Source organism: Cyprinus carpio, chromosome A2, assembly GCF_018340385.1.
Source record: "Cyprinus carpio isolate SPL01 chromosome A2, ASM1834038v1, whole genome shotgun sequence".
Taxonomy (NCBI): domain Eukaryota; kingdom Metazoa; phylum Chordata; class Actinopteri; order Cypriniformes; family Cyprinidae; genus Cyprinus; species Cyprinus carpio.
In genome coordinates, this window is record NC_056573.1 from 23582145 (window position 1) to 23598782 (window position 16638).

General features: G+C 33.9%; 1 protein-coding gene across 2 annotated transcripts in view; it reads right to left on the bottom strand.

The window, feature by feature from the left end:
• The window catches only part of LOC109057329 (period circadian protein homolog 2-like), a 37628-nt gene extending 30079 nt beyond the window's left edge, over nucleotides 1-7549 (bottom strand). Inside the window, exon 1 of one of the 2 annotated variants that reach the window (XM_042711524.1) lies at nucleotides 7357-7549. The gene's annotated coding sequence lies outside the window, so the exon portion shown is untranslated. The remainder of the gene's footprint in view (nucleotides 1-7356) is intronic. The other variant, XM_042711528.1, reaches the window with a different exon arrangement.
• Nucleotides 7550-16638: the final 9089 nt, after the last annotated feature.

Sequence of the window (16638 nt, forward strand, 5' to 3'; positions counted from 1 at the left end):
CTTAAAACTTGGAACCCGCCCCGCATCCAATTAATAAAATAAAATCATAATATATGTTTTTTTTTAATAAGTCTCTTCTGCTTACCAAGGCTGCATTATTTGATCAAAAATACAGAAAAAAATTTAATATTGTGAAATATTGTTGCAATTTAAATAATAGTTTCTATTTTAATATACTTTAAAATATAATTTATTTCTGTGATCCAAAGATGGATTTTCGTCAGCCACTGCTGCAGTCTTCGGTGTCACATGATCCTACACAAATCATTCTAATATCTAATCATTCTAAACAGTTGTGCTGCTTAATTATTTTTTTATTTTATTTTTTGGAACCTGTGATACTTTTTCAGGATTCTTTGATGAATAAAAAGTTAAAAATGTATTCAAAATAGAAATCTTTTATAACAATATATATATTAACATTCAAAGTTTGAGGTCAATACAAAAATATTAAGCAGCACAACTGTTTCCAACACTGATAATAAATCAGCAAATTAGAATGATCTCTGAAGGATCATGTGACACTGAAGCCTTGAGTAATGATGCTGAAACTTCAGTTTTGCCAGCACAGGAATAAATTATATTTTTAAGAATATTATAATAGAAATCTATTATTTTACTGTTTTTTTTTATTATATTACTGGTTTTACTGATTTTTTGAGCATAAGAGACTTTAAAAAAAATCATACAGACCCCAAACTTTTGAACTTTTGGACACTATTTAAAATATATTTTTATAAAATCAATGTCAATGCACATTTTGGAATAATACATTGAATTATATATTTAAAAATGCATAATTTTGAGTTCTAAGTTCTAAGTTCTACTTGGTTGCTGGCTAAGCGTGCCCTTCGATACCAACTTTTTTTGTGCTCTTGACTTGTTTGAGACATGTTTCTTTGTCTTTCTCATGTGTAAATAAAGCAGACCTGCCCACTGTATAAAAGTTACAACAAAATCATAGCCTTTATATAATCACCTACTACAGCCATAATACCAGCCCTACCTGGAATATACGTCAATGGTTAATCACTTGGTGCCCTACCCAACTCACACCTGTTTGAATTATTAGTATCAATGAGACATTAATATGTCTGGCTGACTACCTTCTGTAACCCAGTAACCTACAGGACGATGACACGATGCCACTAACCTTTGGATTTCCAGTTACATAGTAACTCACTAGTGGCACTGTGCACTTTTAATCAGGACAGAAAATGAAAAAGACAGTATCAGTTATTAAGCCATATATTTGACGCAAGTCAGATAAGCTTGTGTAAACCCCAGCACGTGAAAACGTGGATTTTAGCCTTTCAGTGTGAATCTTTAACTATAACCTTGCAACCTAGTGAAAATGACTACTTTTGTCCTTCTTAAAGTCATAAATCAGGTGATCTAGAGATGTGACCTTCAAATGACACATTATTAGCCATTAATGTGAACTTTATTTAAACCCTAAGGGTGTCTTCCTGTGATATACACTGCCTGGGGGCCATGGAGAAGAACACTGCATTTTAATATAATTACAGCTGACAGTCCTATATTGATATCTCTTTCTAATACAATCATATAGGTACTATTGGGAACAGTACATTGGCTGAACCATTATCTGCAGTGATTAGTAAAAACTAAACGGAAGAACCCATTTGAAACCTAATTTTGAAGCACATCAAAGCAAATTTAACATTTTACCAGACCACATTATAATTATGTGTGTAGCTATTAGACTAACTAACATTATTAAGTTCTTGCTATCTTCTTAGCTCATAAACATAAAAAAGAAAATGTAAATAAAAAAAAAACTCAATCAAAGCAATAAACATCAATTAAACGACAAATGATGCAATGCAATTCAGAGCAATCAAGCCAACAGTGTTCAAAATCCTCACTTTACAAGACAAATTCATGCACCTCCCTGGCCTCTAAGCAAACTTTGCCTGCTAAAAATATCATGTCCAAGTCCACTGCCAGGCAGCAAAAGTCTATAGTCACAATCTCACTGCCAATTCAGCATTTTTTTTCAGGTCACTGACCTCAAGGACCAACAACTGCTACTCCATAGTAGATTGGCTGAATTCTGTCATGTTTGTCTACAACACATGAAAGACAGAAGTCAAGAAATATAAATGGGACCAAGAACAAGCTTTCCATAACTTGAATAACTTATACAGGTTAATTATATAGGCTTGTAGCAAATTCATTTATAGTATATCTGGTCTTCAGCATCTTTCATTGCATTCCAAATCTTATCAACATAAATGTAACATTTCAATTTGCACCAAAAACTATAAAAACCCCTAAACCTAATGATATAAACATGAACCACATAACCACCTTGCAGGCAGTTTTATAACTCAGTGTCAGGTTTATGTAATTTATGTAACTGAATGTGTAGCAATGGCACATGGGCTACTACATGCTTTATATAAGGACTTACATAAGTTCACAGACAGCTCTGAATGCAAATAGTTCATATTCCTCAAATGCTCACATTTCAACACAATTGGAACTAATTATGTGATGTAACAAATACTATGCATTTATTTTTGTGGTTTTAAATACTTCACAGACAAGAAAACTTCTTCAAATCATTCTGAACTTCAAGCATCCGAACATCCTTGGATGCACTTCAGCACTGGCATTAAAACCAAAAGTATATAACATACAATTCAATGCATATGTATATTTCAATTGCAAACAAGACATTTAGCAGGGCTGAGAAGACTGAACTGGGTTTAAGGTGAGGGTTTAAAGTTATAAGGCAAGGTAAAAATACACTGTAAAAAAAAAACTACACACCAATCTGTCTTAATGAACCCTTACATTTGATATAAGACATTGAGTTCACCAGTCCTGAAAAAGGTTAGACAGAGATTGATGTCTGTGCTCCATGATGTCATGGCGTGAATCCTGTGCCATCAGGTCATGGCTTAGAAATGCACTATTTCAGAGTAGCATGTGACAGGAAAACCGTTCTTAAGCTGTAGCTGTACTACACAATCTGTTGACACACATTTGTGCTTTTGGAACAAGTTGAGATTTGATAGTATTTACAGATTCATGAATTTACAGAGCGACGATATACACCCTAGTGTTATATCCTACTAGTCTGAGTCGAGAATTGTGAAATTTTACATTTTTTTTCTTGTGTTGCAACAACCCTAATTATTAGAATGCAAGTTAACATGTGTCAAAAACAATGAAAAACTGTTATGACTACAAATATTAACAAATAAGTACTTGTTATATTAATTGATCATTTCAATGAATGAATGAATGAATGAATGAATGAATGAAAAAACCTTCATGAAAACTTTCATGAATGTGCCATTGTCGCTCTAAAGTTTACTTTGGAAAACAGAGAGCAAGCATACTGGTCATTAAAAAACTACTTGCACACAGTTTAATTAACTTTCAACAAGCTATACAGTGACTCATTAGCTGCTTGAGTGTCGCCTAGCCTTATATAATGCTAAGGTCTTTGTGGTAGTCATATTCCAAAGTGTCCTTGTAAACAGCTGTTTGGTAATAATGAAGCAAGCAAGCAGCAAGCAACCAAACAAAAAAATCCCAACAAGAAGACACATGTGATTGGGGTTACACAAGAGCAGGTGTGGAGACCTCCAGATTAGATTGTGTGTCTCATCCTTCCAAACCTAAATTCAGCATGTTTTTTACTCCATGCATTATTGCAATGCACAATCGAGTATCTGAGACCATTCGAGCCCTCAGTTCTAAAAGAAACATCTTTAAACAGGTGATTCAGATAGATGAGTGAATGAATACAGTAATTTCAGGAAGTGTTTCTTGCAGTTTCTGGGATCTCCAACTCAAGATGTGTGTGCAAAGTGAACAAAGGCCAAACCTTTATCCTTGTACCCGCTTTACAACAGAACACAGCAAGCATATCCAGCAACAACTGGTTTCAACCAGAACTTTCGCTCTCTCCGGCCAGGAAAAAAGCACTCTATCAATCCATTACTTATCTACACTCTTACTCGTCTACTGCCTTTAGGTGCACAGATGGGCACCAGAAAGGTGAAAGTGGCAGGGCCAGGTCAGCAGCTGGAAAACCCCTCAAGGGAAATCACTACTGTGTTATCTCAAAGCTCATACGCAGATATTTCACTTGCTTTTTTGTGGGTCAGAGTGACTCATTTTGGGAAAGAAAGGCTTTTCACAAGTTACAAACTGATGAAACCAAAGGCATACAGAGAATGATATATGACAGTGCAGTGTATGAGGTCCATGTCTATATATGAGATTCTCTCTGCACTAGACAATTATGTAATGCAGTAAAACTAAGCTTGCATGCCAAACACTTGTAATAGTTGAAAGTTTGCCACAAATGAAACAGCACTCGCTTTGACTGCAATACATTCTTACAGTTTTACAATTATTTAAATAACCTAAAGTTGCTCTACACCTTAAACATACACTACACTTTAAACATAATACTATTAAATTCATTTAAAGAAAATCTGTGCAGAAAAATAAATAAATAAAAATCACAAAAAACTTGCAATAAAACTGTAGTTTAAATCAATCACATCCTCAGCATAATCTAATTCCATGACTGTCCTGTTTCACATCTACTGAACCACTCAACAAACTCAAGTTACACTTGGAAAGATAATATCAACGACAGCTTTGGCTTGATGAACTGTGCATGTGGCACTCTGCCAGAAATAGTCCGTAAATACATAAAAATGCACCAGAGGACAGCCTTCGTGCGTCATCACTTCCTACCCTCCTACTGCCTCTGCTGCAGCAGCCAATCCCATTTCAACTGCCAACGCTTTCAGGCTCTTGTTGAGCGAGTCTTGCTATCAGACACATCACTTAAACTCCTCGCCTACACCATCTCTTTTATAGCCAGAGTGCGAAGTTCAACAATCACCTGGGTGGTCCTACAGCATGTATTTAAAACAGCTTTATTTGAAGAAAGACAGTGTTTCCACAGATAAACGCAAAGCATTTTTATTTCAGCAATTTAAGGTGCTATGTACACATTTACCCTTAATAGCAGGTGCTAAAATGAGAATCCATATCTTATCTAGTATTAGAAACTAATATTATTTGTGTCTCCAGCTACTGTCAGGAGCAAATGATGGTCAGTTCCTGATTACATCAGTGCTGCATGCTGCTAACCATTATTCCAGCATCTCTAGTACCAAAATAGATCTAACAATTACATGTCTCTAGGTTCTCATTTGGATCAAGCTGTGGAACATTTACTGTCTTGGTCAATAAAAATAAATTAAATACAAGACAGAAAAGCAAGAAATTTGACTTCTACCTCCTGATACCATTTAAAAAAAATGCAGCATCCGACAAATCAAAGCAGATGTTGAAAGACAACATCTTAAAGACTGCAAACAGTTATTACTTTTCATTCAACCTGCATGCTTTAAATGGAATAAACCATATATGCAAATGAGCTTACATCAAGCAAAACATTTTGGGAAATGACTGCCAAAAAAGTATGAGTACAATTATGCTGAAAAAGAAAGACCTCAGCTTTTTTTTAATAAATGTACCTATATTATTACTCAACTCTTTATATGAAGTTAGATATATATATTATTTTATTGCCCAACTGCTCAATGTAACTATAAGGCATGGACATATTGAGATATTAACATCACGATTTTCTGTAAACCTGCTCTGAAATGTGTTTTGTGAAAAGTGCTATAAAAATTAATTTAGTCTTTTTTGACAGTTTGTTGTATGTCAATGCTCATGCAAGTTTATGTGCTTGATACATTAGAGGCAGATTAAAGTATTTGGAGCACCTCTTGAAGGAGTAGTTCCATTTTAATAGCCAGCAAACACCCCCTCCTCACCTCCGCATATCTGACTTCAAGCGCAACTACCCGGCATACGCTGCAACAAAAGTGGACAACTGCCAACTTCAGGCTATATTTACTCTTTTAAAATCAATTTAAGAGCAAAGCACAGCCAGAAATAACAATTCAGTCATCATTTACTCATCCTCATGTTGTTCCAAACCCATATGGCATTTTTGCTTTTGAGGAATGCAAAAGAAGAGATTAAGCCAAAAAATTGTTTCAGTCACCATTCACTTTCATTGTATTGCAAAAAGGTGACTGAGTGATTGAGTGACTGAATGGTGACTGATTCTGCCTAAACTTTTCCTAAAGAAATAAATATAGGCTTCCTGTATTCTTAGTTGAAATTACCACATACTAGCAGGGAATTTGATTAAAATTTTATGAATTAACGCAACCTAAAACACATGCAATAAGTGCTTCATTCATTGTCCCATGTATAAGTCTGAACTGTGCATATATTACAGCAAGACATTATCTAACATTCATGACTCTACTCGTGACAATTATATATACAGCTTACAATGACGTATCATTACCACATTCAGACCCATCGGCTACAGTAGATGAAGTTGAGATTCATTCATTTTAGCGAGGGAAATGTATGGCAAGCTATTTAAACATTTATTCTTTTATTAACAGTATCTACTTTTATGTTACCAGTAGTTTTTTTTAAAATTACTAGTAAGTAATTTAGAGCAACTTTTACATTTTAAATATTCAATAATACAATACACAATAATACTTATTCATTAAAAACTATCAGTTATTCCTTCCAAAACTAAACAAATATTTCTTAGTTACTAAAATAAGTTCTAGCAAATATTCCAGTTATCCTATAACAACAAACTGAATAATAACACATTTATTAAACTATAGAATCTATTCCAGTTATTACTAAGAAAATGTTTAAATAAATCACTGAATCCATAATAGTAAGTATTCAAAGTGATAGTAATAAATAGCTGCTAGTAAAATGGGGAAAACTATTAGTATTGAATTTAATACAAGTAAAAATCAGTACTAGTAATAAAAATGCTAGTTTTAAGGAATGAATGTTAAAATGGCTTGCCATGACAATGAGGCTAGTAGGCTGGCTCATAACTACGAGTTTTTGGCTCATACTTTTAGTCTAACGTATTGCAGTCTCAGTAATTAGGGTGCATTTCAATTTTAAAACTCATATGGCTTTTTTTGGTTGAGGTAAACAAGGAGGACAAAACTGTAGTGATACATAGGGCTTTGTTCTGGAGCACTGACCAGAGATGACCTAATCGCTGACACAGTTATGCAACGCCTAAGTTTAATACATATAAAATATACATCTTTGACATATATATGACCTAGTCGACGTGCTTTACATATGTGACCGTGCATCTTTATGAACATCACTTTCTGTTCACGACTGAAAAACTTGTTTTTGAGCACTGGTCACATTGCAGTCAATGGAAAGTGTTATACAACAGCTCAACCGCCGGCTCTTTAAAACATGAATGTATCCTACCTGACAACTTAAACAGTCTTGCTTTTCGTACAAGATGCACGTCTCAAAGCAGGTCTCCGTCCTGTCCGGCTAAAAGTCCGGCTAAGTAAAATATATTCCTGAAATTCCAGTCAAGCTGCAGAGTCAGTTTGACACACTTCAGTACCGAGCGCTCCCTCACACCGCTGCCCTGCATCTCTCGAGCTCGCAGCATGACCTGAATTCAAACTCCTCCCACCGCGTGCTCCTATTGGTCAAACCCCGGCTATTTGCATGCGGAAAATGCGGAAATACCAGAAGCGCGCTGTGATTGGCCGAAAGGACCGCCAGTCTCTTTACATAAGTATGTCATACATCTCACGTGGACGCCCATGGCCAGTGACGGCGTGCGCTGCGTATGGGCAAATCAGTAGTAAGAGAAAGCTGGTGAATGGGACGCTGACAAGGGAAGGGTGCGTGGTTGGTTCGGGAAAGCCGAGAACGTTGAAGTGTTATACAAACGGTTATACAAGTGTGTGTACAGTCAATGTGGTCTCGCCCCGTATGCGCGAAACAAGGCATGTGATGCTATTAGAATAGTTAGACTATATGTGCGTGATTGCTCGAAATCGAATTATAGATACATTAGTGATTCTTTACATGCATTTATAATATATATTTATAACAATTTGTAACAATTTCGTATTCATTTCAGGCACATTTGGCATTTCATAACATAGCATCTCACATAACATAATACGTAACATATTATACAGATGCTATTGCACAACATCTCATCTATATTATTATTATTATTATTATTATTTTACTTTTTACTTTGCACATCCTTTGCAACAAGTCCATTTTCAGGTTTTATCCTTGTACCGTTTATAATAACTCATAGCCTATAATAAGGCTGTACCTATGTTTCAGAAAGCACTTTGGATGAGTTTTTAGTGCACACAAATAATAAAACAGTGTGCGTGGGGAAACACTCTCTCTTTCACTGTTTGGACTCTCTCCATCTCCATCTGTTAGAAGATCCTCTCTTTTGCCAATTTTATAATTGTGCTTTCTCTAGTTGCATGCATTTATTTTTACTTCAAAAGAGAGCACACAGGCAATGTTCTGTTTGGAGCTGCTAAAACAGGCATTTGCGTGATGGGTAAACACGATTTATTCTCTAGTGAATTGTGTTGATTGCCGTGATAATGATTTCCAATCATACATAGTTATATTAGTTCCATCTATCATTTAAGCAATATCAAATGAGCAAGAGTGCTGTACTGAATATGGCACAAGCAAATGTAATAAAAAAACAATCTCAAAGAAGATGGATAAGAAGTGTTCTAAGATCTCTTTCTCACTTCTTCTCCTCTCTCATACACACAGAGCTCTTAAACAACAACAACAACAACAACAACGCTCAAATAACACCAGATGGCGTCTATCTCTTCCAATATGGATCCACATATCTGGATGTCAAATCCAGACCATTTCGAAGAACTCTCAGATACAGAAACACTTTCTTTCTGTCTGTCAAACTTGTGTCTTAGAATAATAAACAAAAACAAATCCTCAATTGCTCTCCATTATTCACAAAGCAGGTATTTCATTATACAAGCAAATACATATGAATTATTAACAGCTGATCATTAGTGATGTCTATATTGCCAGCAGTTTCTGAGCACTAATGAACCCTGAAAGCCTACAGACCATTCTATTAATATTTTAAAGGATTTGATCCAGTTAGCACAAAAAGAACATTGTGTTCTCCGGTGAAACTAAGTATGAAATTAAAATATTGAAAAATGAAATGTGTAATCCTACAATGAGGTCTGAGTACATAAATCGATTATATGATAGAACCAGAGACAGAAAAAACGAGCTGAATGAGGATGCAAACCAAAAAACTAATTTTAAATGTTCAGTAAATCCAATAGGGACATGTTGGTGTTTGTTGTCCCAACGGAAGCACTTTATGCCCGAAAAAAGCCATGAGTCAGTGAATTGAGTGCGACTCACTCTAATAGTTCCACTTTTATCTTTTATTAGATGCTCATCAGATAAAGGCTGTTTGCTGTGTTTGAGTGTGCTTGTCATTGGTTCTTTTGGGTTTCATGAAAGTGACGCACATAAAATATAACCGAAGGCCAAACAATCCCATAACAAGGCTCTTGAATGACCCGTTATTGGAGTGATTTTCTGCAAAAAAGTACATTCATTGTTTTATCATGGGGTGATCTTTTTTTATTGCAATGAATGACATTTCAGCGTGTTACAGTACGTCCAACCAAGAACTATCACTATAACGATAACAATGAAGATAACGTTTTAACAATCAGTCTAATTCTACAGTATGTTCACACCACAACTGACAATAACGTCACAGAGGAACAATATCATTGGAATTATGCTCAGTACAATTTTTTCCCAACTGATGAATGAAAAACATTGACAGACAATCAGAATACACCCGACTTATTGAAGCAGCAGATGACAAAACTGCACACACAAACAAAGCAGAACATTATCCGCTGGTGTGGACTCTTAGTTATCGTTTGTAGTGTGAATGGGCCTTTATAGATGATGAAATCAAATGAAATCATATTTCTGTCACTCTCAAAAAAAAAAAAAAAAGGTACAAAAGCTGTCACTGGGGCAGTACAATGTACCATTTAGGTACCAATATGTACATTTAAGGTAATTATATGCACTCTTTAGGGGTAATTAAGATACAAAGGTATACCTTTTGAAAAGATACTGTTCCAGTGTTTTGGTTTTCTTTGGTTAAAAATCTAACATTAAGAAGGGAGTCACATAATGCATTACAACATCCTTAGGGGAAACAAATCCAGCCAAGATGCAGCAAAAAAATAAAATAATTATAATTATACTTAGAATTCATTCAGTAGGCCTATTGAAAAGCATAAAATAGGAAAATTACACTAGAAATGGACATTAAGCATAAACATATAGAACAAATATTATGACAAATATAGTAATGCATCATTCGCAAAATAAACTAAAACCAAACTGATTCAGAGTCAAGGCTTTTTAATGCCTGACAGTTTATTCAAATGCTCATAGTGATTTAAACACATTCTGGATGTAAAATAGTCTGTGGCTCCTTTAAACCGTCTGTGAGTACTTTGGTTTTCCTAGTACAATTTTATATCCTATTTATTTGTCAATTAAATGTGAATTATTTCACTTTTATATTTTTATTTCCTACTTTGCACTCAAACTAACACTCAAATACTTTTCTTGCTTTCATAACCAAGTGAAAACTTGCTATATTTGTAATGCCATCTGTTTGGCCTAATTTGATCAAAATGTAAGCTGCAATATTGAGTTCCATTCTCACGACATAAACTCTAACATCTCATCTCTTCCTCATTAAATAATAACACTATAAAAATAACGCTGAAACATTTTATACTCGTATGTGCTTTTTTCTTTTGTCTGTCTATTGTAAAAAAACATAATAATAATTATGGGTAGAAGTAATGAAGTTGATTAAAAGCTAACTAGACCTACCCTACCTATTTTTTGTATTACAGAGGTTCCAATTTCTTTGGCCTTAAATACAGAAGCTAATTTCCCATTTAAAAGAACACACTGTTCTAAAGATGTAATTTCACTGGGGAAAGTAAAATTACATCTCTGATTTTTCATTTTATTCTCCTGCACTTTATGATAACACTTTAAAAAGCTATTAAACGTATTTCATTGCACATTCAGAACATTTTGAAGTCTCCTGTAGAAATAGTGCTTGGCGTCTTCACCCAGATTTTCCAATGTCTGCTACATCTGTCTGTAAAGGAAAAAGGGGAGTTGTCTTTTGGATCATGTCCTGAGCATTACATCACCAACCACATATATAACCCAGCAGCAGACATGAGCCGGACGGAAAAGGCTCTGGCATGTTGCCCGGTGAAAGCGTGCTGTCTGAACTCTTCCCTCAAACTTCCACCTCTCCTCTCTCTTTTCCCCTTACTGTGGAATTTAGTATGAGTTAAGCAGACAACAGTGCCTGTACTGCCATACATGAGCCAAGTGTGTAGTAAGGGGAAATGTATTTTGTCTGCATGTGGAGCAACGTCATAGAGCTCCATGACAGAGCATTTTATGTATGGGATTACAAAATGAAGGATGTTTTTATTCTGCAAGCATTTTTGCCAAAAAAGAATCCAGGAATAAAAATCATTTTCACTTGATTAATTAGCAATTTTTTAAAGATTATTTAATCAGGAGTTAGATATAAAAAACACCATTCCATACATACCACACCATATATGTATCAAAGTCGATTGCAATTGCAAACAAATGTGTATATTTGTATATATGTAAATAATTTTACATATTAAATACCATTAATCAATGACTAAAAGTCAAATGTTTTATATTGTACTTTCTACTTTCTTTTTCAAGCAATTATGTCATTCATTATGCCTCAAAAAGGATTTAAGTACACAAAATTTTACACAAAACGTAAAATAAATAAGTAAATAAACAAAGTACACAAAGTTTAAAATAAAAACAAAACAAAATAAAATCAATTTAGTTTTTCCAGGAATAATTTAAATGATTAAATTCACTAAAATGAATACACACACACACACACACACACACACACACACACACACACACACACACACACACACACACACACACACACACACACACACACACACACACACACACACCATTAGTATTGTGTTTTTTTGAGCATTAAAAAAATATATTTAAATGATTCAATTCACAAGCATTTGCAGGGTTTTAGCTACACCTTATACTTCTTATAACCTTTAATCAATGGCTCATAAGTTTTGCATTGTGTTGAACATTATTAAATCATTCACAATGCTTCATAAAATATCATTGTTCAAATTCAAGTTTATATATTTGCTGTGAGCTATTTTTTTTGTTTAAATGAGTAAACTCACAAGCATTTTGCAGGGTTTTAGCTACAGTACACTGTTTCTAAAACATTATGTCAGAGGATGAGAATATGACACCATTCTCCTGATTCCATCGATGAAAGTGTTAATGAAGGACACCAGGCAGAGAACCATAAACAAGAATGAACTTTTAATGCCCACCTCTCTCCATGACGTAAATCCTTAAGGACTGAAGCGTGGGTTTGCTCGTGCCTTCAGACGGTGTGGAGGTTTGTAAATTGCTTCAGGGAGACGACACGTATACAGTTTAAAATAAAAACTCACAATCACAATTTACTATTTTTGCATTAAGATGCTTCCTTATTATGTAATATGTCCAAATAATAACTTGCATTTCCTTATAAAGTCGTATTGCCTTGTCCTAGGGCTGCATGAACCAAATCTGTTTGCTAATGTTAAAAAGGCACCCTAATGCTGCTTTATTGAATCATTGCTGAAAAAAAAGCTTTAATAGGATTCTGTTATTTTAGGGTAGATGAAGGCTTTGTAGCGTTCTTGTTGTCATGGCATCTAGATCTTTAAGTAGCTTAATAGGTCGCCATGTAATTTGTTTTAATCTAATGAAACATGATTGGCTCATGCTATGCTAAACTTCAGTTGTTGTGCAGTACCTTTGCATCTTTCCTTAATGTGGATCTGTTTTCACATGCATGGGTCTGTGTTGCACCATTATGAAAGTTTCCTGCATTATTTTTTTTGTTTTGTAGTTTAATAGAGCTGCTAAATCTCACACACTCCTCTAGCTTGAAAGCACTTGTAAAGCTCGAGGGACTCTTCTACTCAAAATTGAACACATTACTCAGGGCAGAGGAGTTATGACCTGAGAGGCATTCTAGTTATGTTGCGTTGACTTCTTGCAGAATGACTCCTGCTGATGTTGCTTAGGAACAGCCATTATGAATCAGTGAATGGGGCCCTGCTGAAAATGAAAATCTTTACACTTTCTAATCTATAAACTCCAGAGGCAGGGAAACATTTGCTTCTGACTGCTGGAAACTTCTAGCTGTGGTTATTGTTGTCAACAAAAACTATTTCTTTATAATCATCACTGTAAAAAAAAAAAAAAAAAAAAAAAAAAAAAAAACCCTCACAGCTGTGGTTGCCAGGTGGTAAAACAAAGCAAAAATTCATCACAAATAGCTTTTCCACAAACTAGAAGCTGCACATATACAAAACATGTAATAGTAACACACACAACACTAAAACAATACAATAAACATTCATTTAACAACAGAAGTTCTAACATAAAACCCTAACCTACATAACCTAAAAGAAAAAAAAAACTTAGAAGAAACTGTTATTTCAATGAAAAATCAACAAATGTTAAGTATCACACAGAGTCACTTCCAAAAACTGTACATTTAACGGTATTTTACTGTAAAATCACGTCTCGAGGTATTACAGTTTTTTAAAATACAGAGCTGGAACTTAGCCAGTTAACAGGTTTTACCATAGCATTTTTATTAAGTTTCTTTACTGTTAAAATTACAATATGTTTTTCACAAGCTGATGCTTAGGCATTTCAATACAGGTATTAAAAAGATAATGAAACAGCCACAATATTTAGCTCATTAAGAAATAAACTGATAAAGAAATATATATATATATATATATATATATATATATATATATATATATATATATATATATATATATATATATATATATATATATACTGTATATATATATATATATATATATATATATATATATATATATATATATATATATTAGGGCTGTCAAATGATTAATCACGATTAATCACATCCAAAATAAAAGTTTTGTTTACATAATATATGTGTGTATACTGTGTATATTTATTATGTATATATAAATACACACACATGCATGTATATATTTAAGAAGAATATGTTATGTTTATATATTAAATATATTTATATATAATATAAAATATAAGAATATAAATATATAAATGTATATACATGTAAATATTTTCTAAATATATAATTTATGTGTGTGTATTTATATATACATAATAAATATACACAGTACACACACATATATTATGTTAACAGAAACTTTCATTTTGGATGTGATTAATCAGGATTAATCATTTGACAGCCCTAATATATATATATCTATAATATATATATAATATATATATAGAGAGAGAGAGAGAGAGAGGAGAGAGGAGAGAGAGAGAGAGAGAGAGAGCTGAGAGAGAGAGAGAGAGAGAGAGAGAGAGAGAGAGAGACAAAATATCTACAGCTGTGCAATCTGTGCTAAAGAAAAACATATATAAAACTTTTAAAAGGTTACTAAAGATGTGAAATATGTCAAAAAAGTTTTAAAGATGGTTTAAATGGTAGATTCTGGAAACCTTTTCTAAGTTGCAACATTGTCAGAAATGGTCTTTTTACCTCAATGAGGACACAGTTTCTTTAAGAAAAGCACAGCATGTGAATAGTGAAACTGAAATACATTATCAAACAGAACAATTATGAAATAATGTTTTAAGGGGTGATTTGGAACCAAAAACTAAAACAGATTCAATAAAACTGATTTCTGAGATCAGTTAAAACAGATGTCTGACAGCTACAGGAAGAGATGCTACAGCTCACTATTATAGGCCTAGAATAAAATATTATGAAATATGTCAAATGTTAAATGAAATGAAGGTTTATAGTTAAAATGGCCTAAGGATGGATTTATTACAAACAAACAGATTTTTACTTCACAAGACATTAATTGATGGACTGAAGTGGTAAGGACTTTTAGATAAATGTAATGATTTGTCAGTTTTTTGGACTTTAATTCTGACGGCACCCATTCACTGCAGAGGATCCATTGGTGAGTAAGTGATGTAATGCTTCTCCAAATCTGTTCCCATCAAGAAACAAACTCATCTACATCTTAGACATTTTCAGCAAATTTTCATTTTTGGCTGAATTAATTCTTTAAACCCCGCCTTTCAAGGTCACAGTCATCTGCCTACACATTTGCCCACATCTAAAAAATCCATATAACAACCAATAAGTTCTCATCCTACATTTATTTATTTATTTATTTATTTATTTATTAATAAACCTGTTCACTTGGATGTACATCCCAACACAGAAGAAAATATCTGTCGTCACTTCCGTTTCATTTTGACTTTAAAACTCATGTGGGCAGATCCAAGTCTGAGTGTAAAAACAGTCCATGACTAACTGTCCAGAATAAATGCAGTGCTTTTCTGTGATGAATGATCTCATTCGGACGCATCATGGATCTGAGCTGATGCAGAAGAGAGTTTCCCTTCAGAAAATTCATGCTCATATAAAGTCATTACAGTCCAAACACGAGAGGTGTTTTTGCCTCCCACACCCGATGAGCCGGCGGAAATGCATCACAATTTCACCCACTTATAAATGCATATTTTCTCACATCCCCTGCGTACAGACACACACATGATCACGCGCCACCACACTCCTACTGACACAAACCCACGGCACTGGCAGCCTTCATTTGCCCACTGAATCATTACACGTTTTGTAGTTTTCATGTCAAGTCTCAAGTGTTTTATTCAGATTGTTGATGGCACAAAAAACAACCTGATATACTTTGATATAAATGTAACATTATAAAACATGTAATCTATGCTGATATAGCTGTAATATTACTGATATATATTTAAAGCATATTTAAATATATATATATGTATCAATAATATTACTATATATCAGCATAGAAATGCATGCATGTAACGGCCAATAGTACATTTTTCTTTTTTTTTAACCCCCAAATTACTGGTTAGACCAATTATATACACATACAGTATTATATATTATATTATATTATACATTATATTATTATGAATTATGTTACCAGAATACCAATTTAAAAAAGCATTTTAAAAACTACATTTTTTTTTAATATATAATTTGCTCTGTTGCCTTTTTGCCTTGATAACACCATGCACCCAAGTTGGCATGCACAGAATAATCATTTGATATTGACGTCAAAACCTTAATTTGTTTTAACATTTTTGCAAATCCTAAAACGTTGTTTATTTGCAGGTTTAATTGAAAACTCAATGTGGCCTAAAAGTCCAAAAAACTTGGGCAAACAAATAAATTAAGTAAAAGCATCAATCAGATGCCACCATGGTAGAATTGAATCTACCGCACTGTCATGGAGGAGGGGGGAGCCTCAGATTCCCACATTTGTGAACACGCTTGAAAACCACACACGGTGTGACTTGACGCAGATGGTGGGCAGGGTTTGTGTTTTTAACTCAGAATGTCGTATTAAGTGCGTCACAGACACATATATTTTCGATTAGGCCCACAGCTGATATGTTTTAACATTGCATGGCATAGCTTTCAGAATATACAAATGACAAACTATTACAAACATG